Source organism: Balaenoptera ricei, chromosome 2, assembly GCF_028023285.1.
Source record: "Balaenoptera ricei isolate mBalRic1 chromosome 2, mBalRic1.hap2, whole genome shotgun sequence".
Lineage (NCBI taxonomy): Eukaryota > Metazoa > Chordata > Mammalia > Artiodactyla > Balaenopteridae > Balaenoptera > Balaenoptera ricei.
Window position 1 is genome coordinate 40,951,711 of NC_082640.1, and position 22,071 is coordinate 40,973,781.

The 22,071-nt window shown below is 38.9% G+C and overlaps 1 protein-coding gene across 3 annotated transcripts in view; it reads right to left on the reverse strand.

Moving 5' to 3' along the window:
- Positions 1-22,071, reverse strand: part of AGBL1 (AGBL carboxypeptidase 1) — an 805,162-nt gene that overhangs the window by 59,936 nt on the left and 723,155 nt on the right. The gene's annotated exons all lie outside the window — the stretch shown is intronic.

Here is a 22,071-nt window from a genome sequence, read left to right on the forward strand (position 1 = left end):
CTGATTTTTCTGACTCTAGAGACCAAATCCTAATATGGATGGTGGAAATGCCAAGTTTCAAAGTCAGATTGATGAAAAATAAATTTTAAAATAATAAATTAACAAATATACTTAAAAAGAGCATTCATTGGCCCTTCAAAATGCTAACATCACAGCAAAACATTCTCTGAAATTCTCACCTGAATTCAGTATGTGCTTACACAGCTTGTATTTTTACACATAGAATTTTCCATGCACTGCATTATTTTCCTTTTCTGACCTAACTGCTCATAGTCCTTCCCTTTTCTCACTTTCGCTAACAAAATCTTTCTGGAAATGATCTCGTTAGCTCAAGATGAATGATATATACCTCAGCAATAATTATATTTTATCTGGCCAATTGCCCTCTTCCTTCCTGTAAAAGGGGAACTGCCCTAGAAATGCAGAACTGCTCCTAGGGCTTGAATGCAGGTAAATACAATCCCCCATCCAGGTTGCTCCATCCTCCCCAAGTATAAGCATCACTGGGCTTGCTTTAGGACTTTTTGATTGGTAGGGGAAAATCTAATCATTCCTGGATAAAAAAAAAAACTATCTTGTAGTCCTACTTTCAGAGGATAGCTCTTTTGGCAAAGGGCTTTTGGCTGCTGTTGGTAATTTGCAGTGAAAATAATGTACACCTTCTGTTGGAAAGACTACTCTTTTTGTAATTCTGGAGAACTAACAGGGTTGGGGCATAGCTTAGAGAAAAAAAGAGCAGGGACATAGATGATTCAAATATGATGAAAGGAAGGATGGGGAGATAAATTTTAAAATAGAGGATGAGAATGAGATAATACTTCTGTCTAAGACTAGGTCATGCATTTGGGTAGGACATCTAGGGATGTATCTTTTAGGAACTAAAGCTTTGTAGACTGGGGCCATTCATAAGAAATTGTTCCCATTTTAACAAGTTGCAAGGACATAAGCCAAAGAAATAGTTCTTTAATGTTGGGGATAGAATTCCAATAAGTTGATGGATGAGGTAGTCTTCATGTTCTAAGATGACAGTACTTGTCAGTTGGACCAGAAAACTTTAAGGTCCTGATCCAAACCCAATGAACTTCATGCTCATAGTAGATACAGCCAGGGGACTGATCATGGGCAGGAGAAATGTATTGAAATACATTATAAAAGCACAACAAGGTATGGTTATGGGGCAGAGGGGTAGGAGACTATGAACTATCATTTCTAATTGAATGATGGTTCTATGAACCATCATTTCTATTTTGCTTGAAGTAGAAACCCCAAAATACCTCCTATGCACATATGTGGAAGTGTGGAATTATGTAGTATAAAACCATATTCTGTTGTCAGAAAACCTGAGCTCAAATCATCCTTTTATTATTGTTTTGAGGCACATCAATTTACTTCTGAGATTTATTTTCCTTATTTGAAAATTAAGTTGTTGGACTAGAAGATCTCTTCTATCCCAAGCTCTATGACCCAGCTTTCCAATAAAAGGAAATTAAAATGCACATTAGTTAGGTTTCAGAGTTGAATCAGTTGTAGGCTTTTTGATAGATACTGTACAGATCTCATGTTTTGAAATATTGTTCTCTCCCAATAAAAATAGGATGATCTGTATAACTGAGCAAAAGTCTACTAAGGTGCTATAAATTTTCTTCCCAAGAAGATATGAGAAAATTGTGACTTGCTTGGAAAGATAGTTAAACACAGTAATTTTATGGAAAAAAAAGTCTGAGTTAAGATTTTCTTTTTATAAACACCTTGATTATGGTAAGGGCAACCTCAGAGGAATAAAGTTGAATGGTCAGTTGTATGAAGTTGGAATCTGTCTTGACTGGGTTGAATGCTTTTTGCTCTAGATTATTGAAAAGAATTAGAAGCTAACTTCTTTTCCTTTCATCCATCTATCCTATATACCAGCGGTTCTCAACCAGAAGTGATTGGAGCCCCAAGAGACATTTTAAAGTCTTGGGGAACATTTTTGGTTGTCACAACTGAGGGAGGGGGCTTGCTACTGACAGCTAGTGAGCAGAGGACAGGGATGATGTTAAACATCCTATAATGTGAGAACAGCCCCTCACAACAAAATCTTACCCAGCCTAAAATGTCAGTAGTGCTAAAGTTGAAGGACCCTGCTATATGCTATATATTGTTAGTATAAAAAGACTGCAATGAGATATCCATGAACTTTGTGGGTCAAACTCATAAATTGAATATGCAATGAATCAAATAAAAAATATAGAGACATCACCTTCAGAGGATGAGCCTCCTTATGTCAGAAAGAGTAGGATTTAATGTAGTAATTAAGTGACAATATCCAAAGTAAGAATATTTCAATAAAATGTGTGTAGAAAATCAGCTTTCTAGAGGCCATTACTGGAGATATCCGTCTAGGACTTTTCAGAGGATAAGCTGCTTTGATCCACAATGTGGTTTTCTTGTCTTCTGATGGTGCAGCTCCCAGTGATAGATAGATGAAGCTGGGTATCCAATGCCAAATATGTAATCTTCTAAACAGCATCTCTCCTCCCTCTGCTTGCATTCTACACTCACCAAACAATCTTCTGATTATTGTTTGTCTTCTCGTTTAGTTCCTCCTACAGGAAGATAATAAGCTGACCAAAGAGATAAGATTATTCTGGTCTCCTTGGCTGTTATATCTCTCATACTGATTTGATGAATTGGTATTTTGATTTCTTTATCAGATAAAACTTTGGGAATTTGGTGTGAGTCAGTCCTGTGGGAGACAACCAGAATCCTAAGTCCCTAGCCATAGACCATGGTGACCTTTTTAAGATAATGCCATCATAGACAGGCAGCCAAATGTTATCTCTGGGCACTATCGCTTTCATAGCCTAAAAATTGCAGCACCAAGAAGAACAAAGGGTTGAAAGGAACTAATGTAATATCCAAGCTCTTCCACACTTTTTTCCCTAATTGATCTAAAGAGAGGCTAAGGGAAATAATAAAGTTTAACTTTGCAATGACTCTATAGCCTCTTATATAAGAAGCTCAGTGTACAGTACACTTACTTATAGGCTCATGTCTTCGTCTTTTCATATGAAGAGTATCTTGTTCAAAGTAGAAAAAAATGTGAAATGTTTCAAAGGGGATATATGAAACTATTTTGTTTTTTTAGGTTAGAACATGGAAATTAGGGCTTAGTTGGTCAAACAGCCAAAAAGATTCCCAAATGGCAAGGTAAGATCTTATGGGACTGCCTTGAGGTAAAGCCAATTCAATGAGTTTCTGCAGCATAACTGTCAGGACCCCAAAACTAGGTGGAATAATGAACTTATTAAAACCTATAATTGCAATTCAATGGGGGAAACCATTCATCACAAAGATGGCAATGTTCCCTACATTACAGATTGTGCAGAGAAGACACTAACAAAGGTAGGAATCAGGAGCCTGTTGCAAACCTGAGGAGAGCATACATCTCTTAATAAGAGAATGCAGAACTAGCCTGAATGGGGAGCTTGGTCTTTATCCAGTATAGTTCTGGTTTCTGACTCAACAACTGAAACGCAGGCTTCTCTCTCACACTCTAATCCAAGACCATGTTGAAGATACACTTCTAATGTGATCACTATCAAATTTCCTGGATTTTACCCAAAGCAAACATTAGTCAGTGCTCTCAGTTTTCCCCTGATGTTTTACAGATCTTTTTCTCATACCATTTCTATCTTTGAACCCATATTGCTTTGTATCCAGGGCCAAATTGCCAATATTTTGAGCTTTGGGGGTCACACTGTCTTTTGCAGCTCTTCAAGTCTGCTGTTGTGTCCCAAAAGCAGCCACGGAAAATGTATAAATAAATGAGTTTGGCTGTGTTCCAATAAAACTTTATTTACAAAAAATAGGTGGTGGGTCAAATTTGGCGCAGGGGCTATAGTTTGCTGACCCTTGTTCCACATATATAATAATAATTAAAATAACATGTAAAGCAAAGTAATAATTGAAATAAATGACCAGCATACAATAACTTCCTTCATTTCTTGAAAAATATGGTGGTCATTTTGTACTAAATGGCGTTTTCCTCTGGTAGCTAAGAAGACTTTTGGACCAGCCAATAATAAAAAGCAGTAATGAATGTAGGAATCCTGGGAGTAGAGAGTCTGGGAAATGCATAAAGCATACTTAGTTTCATTCATTTGTTCATTCTTTTACTCACTCAACAATATTTGTGTGGCTATCTGTTCTGAAAGCTTTTCTAGGTTCTAGGAATATAATGGAGAACAAGAACAAAATGGCTTTTGTGCTTTTGGAGATCATATTCTAGTACTAGGAGGCAGACAATAAACAGATAAATACACAGGCAAGATAATTTCAGATAATGAAAATTCCAATAAGGAAATAAAAACATGATATTATATGGACCAGCTATTGGTGGAATAGTTACTACTATAGTTTGGGAAGTTGGACAAAGCTTTTCTGAGATGATCCTTTAAGCTGAGACCTAAGGGTGATATAAGTTTCCTAAAAAAGGATTTAAAGAAAGAAATAAGAAAAGAAACATTGGTATAGTTGGAACATATGGTTGGAGTGAGGGGAAGGGTACCAAATATGAGGTGAGAGAGGTAGGCTGGAGCCAGGTCATGACTTGGGACCAGGTTTAAGAGTTTGAATGTTATTTCTGATGTGAGGGGAAGGAATTGCATGGTTTGAAGGAGGAGATACAGAGTCTAACCAGATTGTTTAAAGGGTAGCTCTTACCGGGGTGTGAGAGTGGACTCTTGGAGGGGTTAAGGGACAGTGGTAACAGGGAAATAAATTAGGAAACTCTTGCATGATGGTGGCTTGGTTTGGAGAGTTTTCTTTTTTCCTTTCATTTCCATTTTGTTAATTTATTTATAATTGAGACCTTGGTGGAAATTGGTATTTTAAGCTCTATTACCTTTAAAGAATTTACTTCTACCAAAAGAACCAAGGTCTGGGTCTATTGAGTACTGGTCTTTTGTTATATTCTATATAAACACCCTTGATTTCATCAGTTTCTATTTTAAGGGTCATCTATGTGACTTATTGTACAAATTAGCTATGGGATTTCAGAACACGATCTTCAATATTTTAGTCAGTGAATATACTTTTAATCTGGTATTACGCTATAGATTTTGAACAGGCAATCTCTGTTTAGCAGCATAAAACTGAACTCCTGTTTCTCATGTATTTGAGGGTACTAGTGGTGGCCTTTGGAAGACAGCAGAATAAAATGAAAATAGTTTAGCCAAGAAATAAGCTAGAAGCAGCATGTTTCTGCTCAATAGCAGACTCAAAGGTAAGAAATTGTTTTTCCTTCACTTTGTGGGTGGGATCTGGCCCATATGCCTCTGTGCGAGAAGGTGGACTTCTCTTGATATGATCCAGATACCAAGTGGATAAGATATATGTCTGTGAATGAACTCGGGTCCAGCTTCTGATAACAGCTCTACACCTACCTCTTTGCAAGCTAATGCTCCACATGTTTACTCCCTGCCCAGGTCTCTCATCGTAGTCATTTACATCCCAATTCTCACAAACTTTCAGTTCATACCCTACCTATTCATAAACTCTACCCTCACTGTATATTTCACCCACCAGTATGTTGGGGAAATTCCTAATGGTTCTAAGTAACCATTTCTTAATTTTCCCTTCCTCTTCTTCTTCCTTATTTTCTTTCTTCTCACTTTTCTTCAACCTGTCTACCAAAGTCACCTTGCATTTCTCTTACAGAGTGCTTTTTCTACATTACTCTCATAGTGCAGAATATGTTTCCTACGCTGGTCTACTCCACATGAGAAGGCACTGGCTTTTTAATTCCATTGACTACCCATCATCTCATCCCCCTGATCATTTCTAGTGAAGCTATTGTGGGGCATCAGTTCATTTTCAGCCAGCACCAGCATGTTGTGCTAACCCATCTGTGAACAAAGCCCAAGTCCTATTCTCGTCTGTTGGCTGAGGGTAGGAAGCTGTCCAGGAGGGCATGGGTATGAGTCAGGGAGAGGTGTTAATACAACAGAAGCAGGTAATGTGAGACTCTGATCCAGACATTTATGTAATTTACTCATGGTTTCTGGACCAGCCAATCCCCAGTCCCAAGCGTGCCATTTGCACCATGTAAATGATTCCTACCAACTACGTGAATTGATGTATCTGATAATTCCTAGCTCATAATGGGCAGCTCCAGTCACACCTCACTGGTGTCTGGTAATCAGATGCTCAGCCTCTACTAGATCTCAGTTACATGGAAGGAATTGTTTTCCAAATGGCAAGTATTTCTCTGCCATTCAAAATCCTGGGGTGTGAACAGTGACTCTCTTAATAGGGCTTGCCACAGAAACAATGCAGCATCATTCTTTAGCACAGAAACAACTGACACCATCAGACTTGTGGGGTTAAATGGCATGAGTGGAAGGGAGACTTGCACTGCACAGTAAACCTCTTGCAGAACTTTGTATTTATCAGGGCTCCACTTGAACCCTGCAGTTTCCCAAACAGAGCAGTATTCTCACACATGGAACTATGCTGCTTGCAAAATCCTATAAAGCCGACTAAGTGTCGTGCCTTTTAGTGGTAGAAGGTGAGTGGTCTGACATCTTACCCTTGATCCTAATTAGAAGGATGTCCCAGCATGTGGCAGAGCACTAGATCCCCCCAAACTTCACTGATACATCACCCTCCAAATCTCTACTGAGACCACCTCCTATTCTGTCACATATTTAACTCTCTAGAACATCAAGAATATTTGCCATTTCCTACTCACTATGTCTAACCAAAATTTTGTCTTCAACTTAAGGATAATTCAATGTAATACTATATTCAATTATTTATATCTCAGTCCCTAGCTATCTAGCTATCTAGCTATCTATCTCTCATCTATCAATATATCTAATTTTGGACTTTATATTATTACCAAGGGCAGGAGATTTATCACAGCCCTGGGACAAGACAATGGATAACTTATGCTGCTTTAATCCTTCCTGCTAATGGGGTTGTATTAGTTTCTTGTGGCTGCTGTAACAAATTACCACAAATTTGGTGGCTTAGAACAATGCATATTTATTCTTTCAAAGTTCTGGAGACCAGAAGTCTGTAATTAGTTTCACTGAGCTAAAGGTAAGTTGTCAGAAGGGCTAATTCCTTCTGGGGGATTTAGAAGAGAATCTGTTTCTTTGCCTTTTCTAGAACTTTTAGCTTCTAGTCTCTAGAGGACCCCTGTGTTTCTTAGTATGTGGCCCCTTCCTCCATCTTCAAAGTGTCTTACTCCAATCTCTGCTTCAGTCATCACATGGCCTTCTTTTCTGACTACAACTCCTCCTGCATTCCTTTTGTAAGGGCTGTCATGATTGGGCCTGGATAATCCAGGATAATCTTCCCATCTCAAGGTCCTTCACTTAATTACATCTGCAAAGTGCCTTTTTCCATATGTATTAACATTTGTAGATTTTTGGGATTAAGACATGGACATACCATTGGTTTTATCTTACATGAGATAAGTAAAGTCCCTAAGTCACTACCACTTAGTATATTAAAATTACTTATAGCATTATGAAAAGATGACCATGAATTTCTACTCTATATGGAGAAAGTATCAGGAGCCAGTGATTATCCAGTGATTGCTGAGAAAGGAATGCAAACTTTACAGCATTCTCTCTTTTATACACATACATACACACCACACATACACACACGCACACAGATATTGTGTAGCCCTTAGGTATAATCAAATTAGGTGACCAATTAATTTTTTCTTAATCTGTACACAAATTTTTTTAACATTTTTATTTGTAACAGACCCAACCTTAACCAAAATGTCCTCCAATAAGTGATGGGTAAGGAAACTGTGGTACATCCATACTGTGGAATATTGCTCAGCAATAAAGGGTAACAGACTATTGATACTCTGAACAACTGTGATAGATCTCAAGGGCATTATGTTGAGTGAAAAAGAGCCAAGCTCAAAAGGTCACATACTGTATGACTCCTTTTATCTAACATTCTCAATATGACAAAATTATAGAGATGGAGAACAGATCAGTGATTGCCAGGGGTCAGGGTGGTAGGGGGAGGGAGTGGTGTGACTGCAACGGGCAGCACGAGGGAGATCTGAGTGGCATCTGACATCTGTGATAGAACAGGTCTCTATCTTGATTATACTGGTGGCTACACAGATCTACACATGTGATAAAATGACACACACACACAGTCACACACACCAATATAAAAACCCTGGTTTGATGTCATACTATAATTTTGTAAAATATAACCATTAAAGGAAAAGTGGGTGAAGGATACGTGGGAGCTCTCTGTATTGTCTTTGCAACTTCCTGTGAATGTATACTTATTTATTGACTTTTAAATTTTTATTGGGGTAGAGTTTATTTACAATGTTGTGTTAGTTTCAGGTGTACAGCAAAGTGAATCTTTTATACATATACATATATCTACTCTTTTTTAGATCCTTTTCCCATATAGGCCATTACAGAGTATTGAGTAGAGTTCCCTGTGCTATACAGTAGGTCTTTATTAGTCATCTATTTTATATACAGTAGTGTGTATATGGGTGACCAATTAATTTCTTCGTCCTTAAGTATATACAGAAACTTTAAGTGAAAATCAGACTGTAGGATTATACACTTATAAATAAAATCATAATCCACAGTACTAATCATAAAAAAAAAAAAAAAAAAAGACATGGACATATTTGGGGGCCATTATTCAACGTACCAGAGTAGCAAATAAAATGCCATATAAAAAAGCCACACATCAAGTAGTAGAGGCTCTACTGATGGTCAGTAAAAATAACACACCCAGTAAGACAGATGCAGATAAGGCTACCACCTGTTACATTTCTGGTAGCCACCATAATCTACTAGAATTCATCTGGCTTTTGCAGGGTCTAGAAGTATTCATAAGGGAAAGAGATTATACCACCTCTGCATAATTAAAAATTTTAAGGGCAGTAGAGGTCTCTGAGGTTCTTCATAGATGGTGATGTTGCTTCTGAGATACTATCTTGGCTGGGAGGAGGAGTTTCAGTGTCTTCCACTTAGCCCTTCTGACCATAAGAGCCCTTGCTCTCCAGAAAAGGTAACCAATTTGGGCAGCTACTTAATAAGTCTATGCCAATTATACATTCAGGATTCAGAGAAATAATCACAGGCCAATTTCATATACCCATTGAACCCACTATGAGATGGACTGGGGTCAAATTCTATTTAATATCTGGTTTTCTTACAACCCACCTCTAACTGGAGGAGTGTGAAGGCATTTCAGGTCTCCTGATATTAGTGTTTGGACCCCTGTCTAATAATCCTTAAATGTTCTGGCATTTCCTTGTCTTTGTATGCATAGCAGTCCTATTTTAAGTCTCTTCGGGAAAGATCAGAAGGGTCTTTACCCCATCTACTTGTAGTGACATTGAAGGGTCCTTACTCATGGGGCAGACCTTCTCCTTTAATCAAAAAGCCCCATGATCTTTTAGCCATTGCTACAAACCACTGCAGGTCAAGGTACCATGATCGCCACTCCAGCCTTCCTGCACATTATTGTAATTTTATCAGGTACATCTCCCTTGTCTCTGATGGTTAAGTGCTGCCACCTAGCCTCAGTCATTCTGGAATCTCAGCAGCAACATTGATACTAGGGAGCTTACTTCTATGTTAACATCTCCCACTGTCAAACCCACCCTACAGAGGAAAACCACCACTGAACTTCTCAAAGATCCTGGAGCCGCCCCGTCCCCAATGCATTTCTTATCACCTTAGTGTAGCGTTCTCCCAAAGTGTGAACCTCAGAACCATCATGTTGACATCACGTGGGAGCTTTTTAGAAATATAAATTTTAGGACCCCCAATTTGATGGCATACTTAATCACACTTTGGAGATGGGGCCCAGAAATTGATGTTTAACAAACCTACCTAAAGATTCTGTGAAGGGTTAAGTTTGAAAACCACTGACAATGAAAGGAGTGTCCTCTGGGACACCACTCATTCTAATATTTGCACTGTCCTGAGTCCATCCTCAATATTCAGCAAAGGCATTTCTACCTCATTAGTGTAGGCCTTTGATGTGCAGAAGCTTTAAGGAGCTACTCTGCAGATTTTTACTTTTTGTTTGCACACACACAAATAAGTACAAGTAAAACTGAAGAAATCTGAGATCAGTGGATTATGTAAGTGTGAATATTCTGATTGTGATATTGGACTATGGTTTTGCAAGAAGTTACCACACGGAAGAACTGGGTAAAGCGTACATGGGATTTCTCTGTATTATTTCTTACAACTGCAGGTGTCTACTACAATTACCTACCTTCTATCTATCTATCTATCTATCTATCTATCTATCTATCTATCTATCATCTATCTATCATCTATCTATCTATATTTTGCATTACTATCAGCATTGACTAAGTGATCCAGTTTCTCCTCATCTTCATCAGCATTTGTTGTTGTCACTATTTTTTATTTTAGCCATTCAGTATGTTGAGATATCCCATTGTGGGTTTTTGTTTGTTTGTTTTGCATTTCTCTGATGGTTAATGATGCTGACAATATTTTCATGTCCTTATTTACCATATGTATATCCCTTTCAGTTAAGTGTCTTTTATGTCTTTTGACCATTTTCTAATTGGATAGCTTGATTTTTTTTGTTTGATTGTTTTTACTATTGAGTTGTGAGTGTTTTTCTAGATACAAGTCCTTTGTCAGATATGTACTTTGCAAATATTTTCTCCCAGTTTGCACCTTGTCTTGTTATCCCCTTCATATAATCTTTTACAGAGCAAAAGTTTTTAGTTTTAATGCAGTCTAGTTCATCATTTTTTCCTTTTATGGCTCATGCTTTTGATGTCAAGCCTAAAAACTCAGTTAATTTTTGAATAAGGTGTGGGGTATAGGTTAAAGTTCATTTTCTTGCCTATGGATGTCCAATCACTCTGGTACCACTTGTTAAAAAGGTTTCCTACATTGAATTGATTTTGCACCTTGTCAAAATCAGTTAAGCATATTTATGTGGGTCTGTTTCTGGGTTCTCTATTCTGTTCCATTGATCTATGCATCTATCCCTCTGCCAACATCGCACTGTCTTGATTACTGTAACTATAAGTCTTAAAGTGGCTAGAGTGATTCCTCCCATTTTATTCTTTTCATCAAGATTGTTTTAGCTGGACTTCACTGGTGGTGCAGTGGTTAAGAATCCGCCTGCCAATGCAGGGGACACGGGTTCAAGCCCTGGTCCAGGAAGATCCCACGTGCCGTGGATCAACTAAGGCCGTGCTCCACAACTACAGAGCCTGCGTTCTAGAACCCACGAGCCACAACTACTGAGCCCACGTGCCATTACTACTGAAGCCTGCGTGCCTAAAGCCTGTGCTCCACAACAAGAGAAGCCACTGCAATGAGAAGCCTGCGCACAGCAATGAAGAGTATTCCCTGCTCGCTGCAACTAGAGAAAGCCCGCGCGCAGCAATGAAGACTCAACGCAGCCAAAAATAAAAAATAAATTAAAAAAAAAAGAGATTGTTTTAGCAACTCTAGGACCTATGCCTTTCCATACAAATTTTACAATAGGTTTTTTCAATAACTACAAAAAACCTTCGCTAAGATTTTGATGGGTGTTTCATTAAACCTGTAGATCAATTTGGGGAATATTGTCATCTTTACAATTGGAATTGTTTTCCAATCCATGAACACAGTATGTCTCTCCATTTTAGATCTTCTTTGATTTCTACCATCAGCATGTTCATTCAGGTTTCGTATATGTTTTGTTAAGTGTCTACCTAAGTGTTTTATTTTCTTTGGAGTAATTATAATTGGCACTATATTTTTAATATAGCAGGCTCATTTTTAGTATATAGAAATGTGATTTCTTTTCATGTGTTAACCTTGTATCCTGCAATCTTGTTTACCTCATTTGTTAGTTCTTAGAGGATTTATTGGGGGCACGGAGCAGATTATATGGAAGTTTTCTATGTAGATAATCAGGCATCTGCAAATAGGAAAAATTTCCTTTCTTTCCAATCTATGTGTATCTTATTGCCATTCTTGCCTTACTGTGCTTGCTAGAGCTTCCAGTTTTATGCTAAATAGTAACAGTGAGAGCAGACATCCTTGCCTTATTCCCAGTCTTAGGGGAAAGCTTTCAGTCTTTCATCATTATTTATGATATTAGCTATACATTTTTGGTAGATGCCCTCGATCAAGTTGAACTAATTCTCCATTGCTAACTTTCTGAGAGTTTTTATCATGGGTGGCTGTTGGAAGGTGCCAAGTGTTTTTTCTGCATCAATTGTATCTGTTCATATGACTTTTCATCTTTGGCCTGTTGACAGGGTGCATACAGCAAACTTTTAGAATCCGCTCTATGTGATTTTAACAGAACATTAAACTCAGAGTCTCATGTGAGTGCTTCCATGTCAATACATTCTCCCCTATCCAGTTTTAAATGTCTGTCCCTACCCCAAACTCACCTACTCAAAACGGACTCCCACACAGATTCCCTCAGTTCTTACATTCAAACACAATAGGAAGGTCCTGCAAATCTTTTCACAGGTAGACCATACTGTCCTAGAGCAAGACTGTACTTCCCTAATCCAGCTGTGCTAAAACCAAACTCTAATTATTGATCTGGAGGCAATAGAGGGTAAGGGGGAGATCTTGAGGAGGATAAGCATTATCTTGTAAGGCTTCTTCTTCAGATGAAGAGAGTGCAAGTTTCTAGGCAAGAAGAGTCTGCTCTCCTGCAGCAGGTGGAAGGAGGGTTACTTCTGCTGGTGTGAAGAATCCAGGGGAATTTGAAGATTAAAGACTCTCAGGCATGTCTATCCTAATGCCCATATCCTAGGTTTCATTGTCGACTCTTCTTCTATCAAGGCCTAATTTTCAAAGGTGATTTACTGAAGGGGAATATTCAGGTTCATGTACAGTTTTGTTATCCTTATAGTAGACTCTGCCTGATTTTCAGTAACATATGCCTTGTAGTTACAGAAGATGAGAGTCTCATTAAAAGATGTTATAAAAGCATTCAGGGTTTTATAGCATGACTCAAGCAAGCAGTAGATTGCCCTTAGCCTATCATTTTCTGTTGTCAAGGCTACCAGTGTTGTTAACAGAAGCCGCAATACTCTACAATCCTTATAAGTGTCATTGTGTCCATTCTGGCCCATCACCACAACCACTGCATAATCCGTGTGTCACCTTCCACCTGCAGCTCATCCCAATTATGCACAGGTGAAGGCCATAAGACAGGGATACCCCTACACAACAGACATTATAACCATCCCATCCTGGTACCATTATCTTAGTCTGGGTTCTCTAGAAAGGTAAATGCCTATGCACTACTAATTTATTGGGAAGATAAATATCAGGGGAGCAGAAGAGAAGTGAGAGAAAAAGTTGTGGGACAGAGAAGGATAGAGAAACAATATGAGAGTGTGTCACTGGCCACTACTTGTGATCAAGAGCAACCAATTGCTCTAAATTGGGAGATTCTTATTTCCCAAGAAGACTACCGAGAAGTCTTTATGAAGCAATTGGTTCACTGGAAAATCATTCAACAGATAGGAAAGGAGACAAATACATTCGCTGACTCCCATTCCCAAAGGGTTATAGGTTCATTCTACATGGCATTAAATCCCCTAGACTTCAGTACTGTCACACATGGACACCGATCCGGTCCTATGACACTACACATCTCAGGGATTATTAGGAAGTGCTAGGGTAGGAGGTGAAGGGTGAGCGGCACAGGAAGGTGCTCAGGTGTTGTTGGGTTGTGCCATTGTGATGTTGGTTGGAGCCAATGAATAGTCACTGCAGAGGCAACCAGGGTAGAAGCAGTAACCAAGGGCTCTGGAGATGAGTGAGGCTGAGCAGATCTGAGGCAGCATCTTTGGGGCACAACACACTAGCTCAGAGGGTTGGTTTAAGAATTGTACTCACGGGCTTCCCTGGTGGCGCAGTGGTTGAGAATCTGCCTGCTAATGCAGGGGACACGGGTTCGAGCCCTGGTCTGGGAAGATCCCACATGCCACGGAGCAGCTGGACCCGTGAGCCACAACTACTGAGCCTGCGCGTCTGGAGCCTGTGCCCCGCAACGGGAGGGGCCGCGATAGTGAAAAGGCCCGCGCACCGCAATGAAGAGCGGTCCCCGCACCGCGATGAAGAGTGGCCCCCGCTTGCCGCAACTAGAGAAAGCCCTCGCACGAACCGAAGACCCAAACACAAAACAAAAATAAATAAATAAATAAATAATAAAGTAGCTATTAAAAAAAAAAAAAAAAAAAAATCATCCCCTTGAAAAATAGTCTTTAAAAAAAAAAAAAAAAAAAAAAAAAAAGAATTGTACTCACAATATCCTTAATACTACAACAAGAAAATACTCACAATAATACTCACAATCTCCTTAATACTACAATAGGAAAATAGTCAGTGCTCAGTAAATAGCACCTATCACTATTATCATTAGTAATAATGATATACTTGACATTTTTACACCATCCACAGGCATCCATAGCCATCACATAATAGGAAAAAATCGTCAACATAATACATTGCTGTGTTACACAAATGATTCACTTTGTGTCTTATCTTCAACGATTACCTTTTTATTCATTACCATTTTTTACATTTGATCTCATCCTCCATCTCATCACCGTTACCTGGAATTACTTTCAGTTTTTCTACTTGAGACCAAAACACTGCCCTTTGTTACAACTGAATTTGTTCTCAGTCTTGTATTCCAAATGTCAACCTTCTCCACTCTACAACATTTCACGTTCTTGCTAATATATGCAAAGCACATGGAAAAATGTCTGGAACATAGTAATCTAAAACCACCGTTCCTCTTCCTCCTCATCTTCTTCCTTGTATTACTATTGCTACTACTATTACTGCTGCTGCTATTGCTGCTACCACTAACGCCACAACTGCCCCTAGCATCATGATACCTTTGATGGACAAACAAATATACTTCAATGCTTGAATTTGTTCTCAGCCTTTTCTGCCTCTACTCTCTGTAGCTCCACATAAAAATATTGCTAGAAAAAGGCATATAAACAACATATGTTGTTATGCTGGTAACAACATAAACAATAACTCACACTATTACAACCACTACCAACTCACCTAAATTTATTGAGCACTAAAAGGCACTGTGGTGAACACTTTCCATGTTTCATGCCATTTATTTTTCATAATAATTCCATGCTGTAGGGATTATTATGTTTATTTTGCAAATAAGTAAACAGAGCCTTAGCAACCTTAAATAACATTTCAGTGTCTCCCAGCTAAAGAGAGGCAGAACCCATCTGTGTCTGGTTACAACATCACTCTGCTCAGCTACAGTGCTAGACTGCCAGTCTTGGCCCATGGTAAATACTCACCCCAGGACTACCTATACTCCTCTGCGAAATCCCACACTTAACCTCCACTTCAGTCACTCACACCTTCTCTTTTCTGCTCAGGTTTTCACCAAACCCATCTAAGTTAAATCCCTCTATATTAGTTTCCTAGGGATATGATAACAAAGTCTCATAAACTGGGTAGCTGAAAACAACAGAAATTTCTTGTCTTATTCTTCTGGAGACCAGAAGTCTGAAATCAAGGTGCCAGCAGGGCTATGGTCCCTCAGAAACCTATAGGGAATTATGATTCCTTGCTTCTTTTAGCTTCTGGTATTTGCTGTAAGTCCTTGGCATTCCTTGCTTGTAGATGTATCACTCTGACCTCTACCTCCATCATCACATGGCTGTCTTCTTCCTGTTTGTCTGTCTCTGTGTCTCTTCTCTTCTAAGGACTCCATTTAGATTAGATTACGGGTCCATTCTACTCCACTATGACATCATTTAATTTACATCTTCGTTACATGTGCAAAGATCCTATTTCCAATAAGTTCACATTCCAGGTAGCAAGGGGTTAGGGCTTCAACATGTCTTTGGGTGGGTGGGGACACAATTCAATCTATATCATCCTCCAGTGAGCGCGCACACACACACACACACACACACCATCTTATTTAACAGCTCCAGGCCATCCAACCGTATCACTCTCATCTTTGATGTACATTTCAACCTAAGTGCAGACATATGTGAAGAACAGGGAGGAGACTTGGCTCTTGCCTACTGTCTTAGATGAGGAGATCTGAGATTTTGGCCTAACCCTACCACTTTCCAGGTATAGGATTTTGATTAATTTACCTACCCGATCTAAGACTTTGTTTACACAATGTAGGATGGAAATAATATTTTTTTTTTTTTTACAGAGTCCCTATGAAGGTCTAGCAACCTAAGGAAAAATATTTAAATGAAAAACTGTTTATACAGACCCTGAAGGATGTACAGTATTTTCAAAGGTTAAATAATATAACTTTTACCTCTTCTGGTCATTGATCTCAGGAAGGGGCCAGTTTTCCTCTTCCCTGAGTCTGTTGTCTGGCTCTTGAAGGATTTTTCTTCTTTATGATACTTCTCAATTTTATTATCTCCAGGTTTTCCCCTCCACTGAATTGCCTTCAAATATGTGGCTTTTTCTAATCCTGAAACAATTTTTAAGTGGCCCTACTGACTACTTTTGCTTGTCTCCTTCCCTTCATAGCCAAACTGCTAGAGAAATGTTTTTAACTGTGTTCCCATTTCCTTTTAACTGATTCTCCTGATATTCCTTTGGCATCCATGTCACCTGTCAACTGAGCTGCCTTTATGAAAGTCACAATGGCATTTAAGAATCTTGGCATTGAAAGCAACTGGCTGGGTGCCGATGTGTCTTTTCTTGGTCTCTAGGCCTCTTGACAATTCCATTGGTATCCCAACTGGCCGCTCCTCCTTCTGGATGTTCTCTTTATTTTGACTTCTGTGATATGATAGAAGACTCGGTCCTCTTGCCTCTGTGGATAAGACCTCTCAATCCTATTGCTTCTACACAGAGAGCTTTTCCTCTCTGTCCTGTAGATGGGTGTTCCCAAGTTCTCAGACTTTCATAATGTGTCCTTTATTTAATTTCTCTGGAAGATTTTTTATGGCTTCAACTAACACCTACTATTCATCTTCCTGCACTTCCTTCTTGCTGTGTACCCATCCCATATTTCTGGCTGAAAATGGAAACTTCTCATCAGCACTTGACATATTTGCATGCTGCCTCTGCAACCCCCTCAGACTCCATGGGTCTAAAACATAAACGACAAACTTCCTTTTCGCTTCCTCACCCTTCCCTTCACCAAAGCAATCTTCACTAAACTCCTCATTGCTATAGATGTTCTTTTAATGTCACATCTCTGGAATCATCTTTGACTACTCCATACTATTTGCTTCTCTCTCCAAATCCTTCCCAGAGCCTTGAGATTTGTTATCCCCTCCTCAGTCCACAAACCGTACCCACCAAAATCTGAATTATAACACATCTCCTGGGGGACTGTTTTCCCTCTTTGCTCCGACTATTCTTGCTAAAAGTGCAGTTAGGTGCCTCTCTGCTTCAGTAACTCCTGATAACTAGCAGTTTTCATCAATGTGTGATCTTGACTAATTTCTTAAGTTTTTTTCATGACTTTGTAAACATGAACACCTTGCCAGAAGTTGTTAGTCTCTTTAATCTCGCTTAAAACAAAATTTTTCCCCCAAATCCTTGCAGTCAGAAGGAATATCATAGAACGTTTTGGAAAAAAAGAATACCAACACCATACTAGAAATTGGGAATGGGCCTTATTAATTCCTGTCCACTGACCTAACCCAGCTCACCTAATACTTGCAAACTCATTTACTCAAATATGCTCAATTCTAAAAACAAAAGAGTACAAATTTCAAAGATCTCCTAAACCATTCAATCCATAAAAATTTGAGTCTCTGCTAAGTGCAAGGTACTTAGATCATTACTGAGTGGAGATTAAGGTATAAGGCAGTTTCTCAGTCAAGTACCTCACAAATGAATGTCTGTTATTTACCAGAACACAGTATATTATACTGTCCCATAATCTTTCCCAGGAGATACACTGGTGGTCAATTGTCATATAACAAACAACCTGATTCCCTGACTATTCTACATAAATTACGCAGGAATGCAAGAAGGTGAAAGAGAGAAGTCAAACAACATTTGTTTGCACATTATTACTACTAAGAGGTAGGCACTCTGTTAGGGACTTTAATGCATTTAATCAGGTAATGTTCACATGAGTGTGGTAAGCATTTTCCACTTCCATTTTACAGAGGAGGAAAGGAATGTTTGAAGACAATAAAAATCTCCAAGAATTAACTTCTAAAACAAGTCAACAATGTGGCAACATGGATGGACCTTCACTTACTTACCAAGTGAAATAAGTCAGACAGAGAAAGACAAATATCATATAATATTGCTTATATGTGGGATCTAAAACAAATGATACAAATAAACTTATTTACCTAACAGAAATAGACTCACAGATATAGAAAACAAACTTATTGTTATCAAAGGGGAAAGAGGGGGGAGAGATAAAACAGAAGTTTGGGATTAAACTATACACACAACTATATGTTAAATAGATAACCAACAAGGACCTACGGTATAGCACAGGGAACTATACTCAATATCTTATAATAATCTATAATGGAAAAGAATCTAAAAAGGAAGATATATATATATACACATATATGTGTGTATATATATATATATATCTATATATATGTAGGTATGTATGACTGAATCACTTTGCTGTACACCCGAAACTAACACAACATTGTAAATCAACTATATTTCAATAAAAAATAAAATAAAACAAAATAAAGTAAGTCAACAGAAATCGATTGTTTTCTGTGGTGGTTGTTGGGATATCAGGATGATTAAGATAGACACAGCCTTTGCCCTGGAGGGATATAGATATTAACACTGATAAAATAATTCAGATTTGAATCAAATCATCCAGACACCAGAGTCTTAACCCCTACTCTAAGTAACACTGTCTCCTTTTCCATTCTTCTTTCACTTCCTGGAATATGAAGAAGTGTCTCCTCCAAGCTCCAGAGAACTTATTTCTGTGACCTGGACACTTCTTGGGTGAGCACCTGTGTGTATCTGCAGCACATTAACAGTCCAGGTTCATTTTGATCTTCCTATGTTGGTTCAATCTCTGTCTGGCCACCCCATCTCTTCCCATCAGTCTACAGCTTGTCTTCTGCCAAGTCTACAGCCAAGGCAGGCTGTAGTAGTTGGCAGGTCAGACAGGGATCTAGACTCAGTTCCACAATCCTACATCCGGTATCCACTCACTTGCAGTCAGGTCCCAGGGCCAATCACACGTGGAAAGAGAGGCTGTTTCTGCCCATCTCTTACAGCAGGTGCATTGCTAATAGGGTTGAGTTGGGTTGATGATCTCAACTCAGATCATTAGTTTTCTCTGGAACTGGAGCTCAGTCCTGAGTCTTCTGGGGTTTGACTAACCTTAAAACCTCTTCCTATTTATTCCAAGCCCCCTCTCTTTCTCTGGAATGTTGTTCCTTGTCCAATAACTGGTGAAGAGCCTGTTTCAATCTCAACACATCTCCTCAGAACAAAGATGCTGTCACCCACAAGAAATGAGAGCTGGGCGAGGATTCCAGAGACCTTGTGTGTTGGCATGGAAGGGATGGAGGGAAGAGGGGCCTTTAGGATAAGGCTCTTCAGTGTTAACCTGCCTTGGAAGACAACAGAGAAATGGACAGAGGTTCCAAAAAACATCTGTGATTCCTTTACAAACATGAGATGGAAGATAGAACCACTTTCATCAAAACATCTCTTCCAGTTCAGAAATATTATTAGGGATATCTAGTTAGTTGAGTTTACAGCATTAGAAAAAGTACAATGGAGAACCATTCTGTATTTTGAGAACATCAGAGTAGAACTTCATAGCAAAGCATCTAAGGCCCTTTTGACTGCTCCCTACAGACCTCTCCATTCTCATCCACGGAGGCCCCCCCATCCTCAGACTCTATTCACTATCAGTCCTATCTTTCTGAAGATCCCACGTGCCTCAAGGTTATTTGTGACTCCCTAAACATGCCCCCCCCCCCTTTCAAGAATATCTTCCTTCCTTTTCTCCTCTCCTACGGGCTCCCTGTTCTCTGTTTTCATTGGTTTGACTCATTGGAAAGTTCTCACTTATCCTTTAAATCCTGCCCAAAGTTTGCCTCACCTGTGAAGACTTTTCTTTCTGCTTCCCCTCTCCAACCAAGCACTCCCTGCTCTTTAATACTTCTGGACTTTTACATATGTATATCACTGCAAATATCACACTCTCATTAGGTTCATTTCTTTACGGCCAGGCATGCATACCCCTAGAATGCCTCATGGGCAGCAATTGTGTTCTTTCATCTGTGTATCCAGCATAATGCCTGGACACATGCAGTAACTGTGGATCCAAAAGGGTTTGCATGGTGTGCATTTCCAACAATATAGCAAGGAGTAGCTGTGAGGGAGAAGGTATGTCAAGGGGATATATTTACATGTGAAGGTCAATTGTGATGAATGAATTTATAAATCTGAGACTGGGGGAACCAACTGACTCATGCACATATCAGAATCACCTCTGGCTTTTTAGCTAAATCCATGGGTTTGGGTTCAATCACTTAGGGAAATTCAGGATATCCTGATTTGATGGGGCTTGGACACCAAAACTTTTTTAAGAACTCCATGGGTGTTTCTAATGTTAAGGCAAAGTTGAGAATTCTATTAATCATTTCAAAGAAGAACCCCTTTTTCTCTTTGTAGATTCTTTTAAGACAAATTTCAGCCCACTGCTTGAGTGGATTTTTCTAAGTACCAAGTAGAGTGGTTAGAATTAGGAAGAGACATGGTGTGTGTGTGTGTGTGTGTGTGTACATATATATTATATATGACAAAGTTAATTTGCTATGGGAAAAGAAAGCATCTGGACTACATTCTTTTTGAAACTGAGTGTATAGAGAAAAAAATTCAACATAAAAGTGAACAAATTGTCATATGCTTAGGCTAAAAGTCAGGAGACCCGAGTTTTCATCCTGGCTCTGTCACTAATTAGCTATTTACCCTTAGACATTATAATCAAAGCCATTTATTCTGAGAGTACATTAAAGTTTACAAAGTGTTTTTCCATATGTTGATTGATCTGAGAAGCAAGCAAGAGAGCTATTTTCCCATGCTTTCAGAGTTGAAAAATAATAAGCCTTGGAGTGGATAAGTAGCTTGAACATGGGTATGGCCAATTAATATGAATTAGTATACATGATAGAGATGGAATTGACTCTAAGTCAGAGACTTAAACTATATGTTTTCTATAATTCCTTCCAAACACAATGACAAGTATTACCGTGTTAGTTTAAAAAGACTCACTTAAAATACTTGTCACGGGGCTTCCCTGGTGGCGCAGCTACTGAAGCCCGTACACCTAAAGCCTATACTCCACAACAAGAGAAGCCACTGCAATGAGAAGCCCGCTCACCACAACGAAGAGTAACTCTCGCTCACTGCAACTAGAGAAAGCCCACGTGCAGCAACGAAGACCCAACGCAGCCGAAAATAAAATAAAGAAATTTATTAAAAAAATAGCTGTCACAACTTATATTGGCCTATACTTTCTTTTTGCTATTGTGCTTCCAATAGTTATTTCCAACATCATGGAATTTGGAACTAACCCCATTAAAGTCATAGGAGTCTAAGATTATCCCATGAACATTGACTGACAGAAATGCCACGCATTTAAATATTCAACTGTATTTGTATAAAACAAAAAAAGAATCTGGAGAGTTTTTTATAAAGAGCCTAAAAGGGCACAGAAAGCCTATTAAAACACAGAGAATATATTTGTCCATCATAGAGAGCTGATTTTACCTTCAAATGAAAGAAAATGTTACAGGGCCGTGCAAGAGAAATGTATCTGAAGAAAGAATCAGAGTCACATTTATAGCCCCAGATTCCACTCCTCCAGTTATCTCATATCTAAACTTTCCAGTAGCCTCCTGACTGTTCTGCCCATTTTTAGCTCCGTCTGGGTTCCATGCTTTTATTCTACTGCAGTGATTTTCAAAAACTCTCCTCCGCTAAAAAATCTTCAACTGTCCCTACTACCTGTAGGACAAGGACCAAGCTCCTGGGCAGAGCACACATGACATTTCTTTTTCTAGCTACTTTT